This window comes from Miscanthus floridulus, chromosome 10 (assembly GCF_019320115.1).
Source record: "Miscanthus floridulus cultivar M001 chromosome 10, ASM1932011v1, whole genome shotgun sequence".
Classification (NCBI taxonomy): Eukaryota; Viridiplantae; Streptophyta; class Magnoliopsida; order Poales; family Poaceae; genus Miscanthus; species Miscanthus floridulus.
The window spans coordinates 90,615,482-90,618,968 of NC_089589.1; the positions used below are offsets into that span (position 1 = coordinate 90,615,482).

The 3,487-nt window shown below is 48.9% G+C and overlaps 1 long non-coding RNA gene across 1 annotated transcript; it reads right to left on the reverse strand.

Moving 5' to 3' along the window:
* Positions 1 to 452: 452 nt before the first annotated feature.
* Positions 453 to 3,051, reverse strand: LOC136485075 (uncharacterized). Its single transcript, XR_010766313.1, has 2 exons — positions 807 to 3,051; positions 453 to 724 (listed from the first exon to the last, which is right to left on the reverse strand). It is a non-coding gene; the product is annotated as an uncharacterized lncRNA (long non-coding RNA).
* Between the last annotated feature and the right edge of the window lie 436 nt (positions 3,052 to 3,487).

Sequence of the window (3,487 nt, forward strand, 5' to 3'; positions counted from 1 at the left end):
TCTTTTTTTTTGAAAACTTATTAACGACGGGATATGTGGTCGTTAAGAGTCCAAATGTGATCGTTAAGAGTTATTAATGACCACAAATATGTGGTCGTCCATGGTCGTTAAAAGCTACGTCGTTAATACAATTAACGACCACATAATATTTCCGGTCGTTAACTTTTCAACGACCGAACGATATGTGGTCGTTGATACTCAACATGTAACGACCACATTTCTAATAACAACGACCATATTTTTCATCGTTAATATTTCTACACCATCTATCATGAGGCACTAACAACCATGTTTTAGTAATAACGACCACATTTTTTGTAATGAATAATATTTTTGGGCACATTTACATTGATAATTTTTTTCACATTGGCTACTTATTTATAACACTAGCCTGTCCAGCCACCACTAGACACCATATACAATGACATTTTTCACAGTAGAGAAAATACAACTAATAAACTTGCAATAGCAAGCAATTATTATTTATTCAATTTGTTGATACATAAAGATATATCTTTGGAAAATATAAAAAAACAGCTAACCATGAAACTTACAGTGCCTAACCTAAGGATCATTCCTTTTACAAAAAAAAGCAAGAATAAGCTATCCTGACGGTGAACACCCGTGTACTACTATTAACTAATATAAAATACTAATCTGCAACATTATCCTCCGACAGCTTCGTTTTGTCAGCAAGAAGCCAACAGTAACTTCAATGCTAACACTATACATGTGTGAAATAATAACCAGTCAACTTAAATGAACTTGTGTCAAATTGCAAGATCTAAAGAAATGCAACTTGTTACCTTGTATATATCTATACCCATATCCTTTACAGGTAATAAGTCTCTTTCTAGTAAACTAAGCACAACTGCTCTTCGATAGAAAGCACCTGCATATGTCACCAAAACTAAGGTAAACATATCTTTAGTACCATACATGTGCGGCATTCATCTATAACCCATGAGTTAACATCTTGAATTGTGATATGCACTGAATAATGAGAACTATGCCTGAGATGATCTAAGTTTGACATCTAGGCAATACACAATAACAACTCAAACCTGTCTTATTTTACCTCAAAGTTTTAGTATAGGGATGAGGAAGCATGAACTCTGGTATTTTCAATTGATGGACACAGTTGTTTTGAGATAAATGAAAGAGACTAGCTAATTTAAATTTTCAATAGATGGAAGACCACATTGGTAAAATTAAGACTGCACAAACTTAAGGAAATAATCATCTAAAGCAACAATAATTTTTGTAAACTAACCTTTACTTCATGGTAAAAGAAAAATTACTAGTTGAAGCAACATTAGATAGGCTAATATCTCTATGATACGTATCCCCTTCGATTAGATGAAGTTAATGCCTAGAATCTGAAACATGAGAACACAAAGGTTCAGAAGCTGAAACATGAGAACACAAAGGTTCAGAAAAGTAAATTCAATAAGCTGGCATTGATTCCATAGGATTACTGTCGACAGAATATCGTCGGCAGTCCACCGAGGGTTATCCCGCGATGGTAGATTTGTCGATGGGGGTGCACGTAATCAGGAACCGGATGATGACACAAGACGCAGAGACAGCGATTTAGACAGGTTCGGACCGTCTAATCGACGTAATACCCTACGTCCTGTGTCTTTGGTGTATTGTATTGAGATGTAGTAGATAGATCTGTCCACTAGGGGACCCCTGCCTCTCCTTATATAGTCTGGAGGGACAGAGTTACAAAAAAAGTATCCTATTTGGTATTATACAATAGCTTGCGGTGCACGCCGAGATGCGTCGTGCACGCCTTGATCTTGTAGGCCGGGCCACCTCTGATGGTGCGGCTCATGTCTTGTCTTGTAGATATCGGGGGCCATACCCCCACAGCTAGTCCCCGAGCCTGACAGTAGGTGACGTAGTCGCATGGTGCCAGGGTCAGAAAGTAGAAGATCAGCCGAGCAGGCAGCCAGTCCTCGGGCGTAGCCACGAGATGAGAAAAGGCACATTCACCACAAGGTGAAGTGTGCCCACTTAGTCCCCAAGCATGCTGGAAGATAAAGAATGAATCTTGTAGCAGGGTCAAAGGAAAAAGGTCTGAAAGCTTGCCGACGTCGTCTGACATGCGCGTATCAAGACCCCAGACGAGCTGCCCAAGATCAGCACCCTGATCCGAACAGCATGGAGCAACTTGATAGCACACCGATGAGACGTAGCAAGATCCGACCAGCAAGGGAGTCCCCGGTGTCGCTGGCGTTGTCTGAGCACCGATGAGCAAGGAGTTCCCGGCGTCGCTGGCGATGTCCGAGCACCGAGGAGCGAGGAGTTCCCGACGTCGCTGGCGATGACCGAGCATCGAGGAGCGAGGAATCCCTGACGTCGCTGGCGATGACCGAGCACCAAGGAGTCCCCGACGTAGCTGGCGATGTCCGAGCACCGAGGAGTTCCTAGCGAAGCTGGCGAGGTCCGAGCACCGAAAAGCGAGCAGTCCCCAGCGTCGCTGGCGATGACCGAGCACCGAGGAGCGAGGAGTCTCGACGTCGCTGGCGATGACCGAGCATTGAGGAGCAAGGAGTCTCGGGCGTCGCTGGCGACGACCGAGCACCGAGGAGCGAGGAGTTCCCGACGTCACTGGCAATGTTCGAGCACTGAGGAGCAAGGAGTCCCGACGTCGCTAGCGATGACTGAGCACCGAGGAGCGAGGAGTCCCCAGCGTCGCTGGCGATGATCGAGCACCGAGGAGTGAGGAGTCCCCAGCGTTGCTGGCGATGACCGAGCATCGAAGAGCGAGGAGTCCCTGACGACGATCGAGCATCGAGGGGCGAGGAGTTCCCGACTTCGCTGGCGATGACCGAGCACCGAGGAGCGAGGAGTCCCCGGCGTTACTGGCGATGACCGAGCACCGAGGAGGGAGGAGTCCCCAGCGTCGCTGGCGATGTCCGAGCACCAAGGAGGGAGGAGTCCCCGGCGTCGCTGGCGATGTCCGAGCACCGAGGAGCGAGGAGTCCCCGGCGTCACTGGCGAAGACCGAGCACTGAGGAGTCTCCAGCATAGGTGGCGATGTCCGAGCACCGAGGAGTCTCCGCCGAAGCTGGCGATGTCCGAGCACCGAGGAGCGAGGAGTCCCCGGCGTCGCTGGCGATGACCGAGCACCGAGGAGTCCCCGACATAGACGGTGATGTCCGAGCACCGAGGAGTCTCCGACAAGGCTAGCGATGTCCGAGCGTCGAGGAGTCGCTGGCGAGGTCCGAGCACCGAGGAGCGAGGAGTCCCCGGCGTCGCTGGCGATGACCGAGCACCGAGGAGTCCCCGGTGTAGGTGGCGATGTTCGAGCATCGAGGAGTCCCAAGCGAAGCTGGCGAGGTCTGAGCACTGAGGAGTCCCCGATGTAGCTGGCAACGTCCGTGCGATGAAGTGTGTCCACTTACTCCTCGAGCACGAAGAAACCGAGTGCCGAGGAGTCCCTGGCATAGCTGGCGATGAAGCACGAGCGATGAAC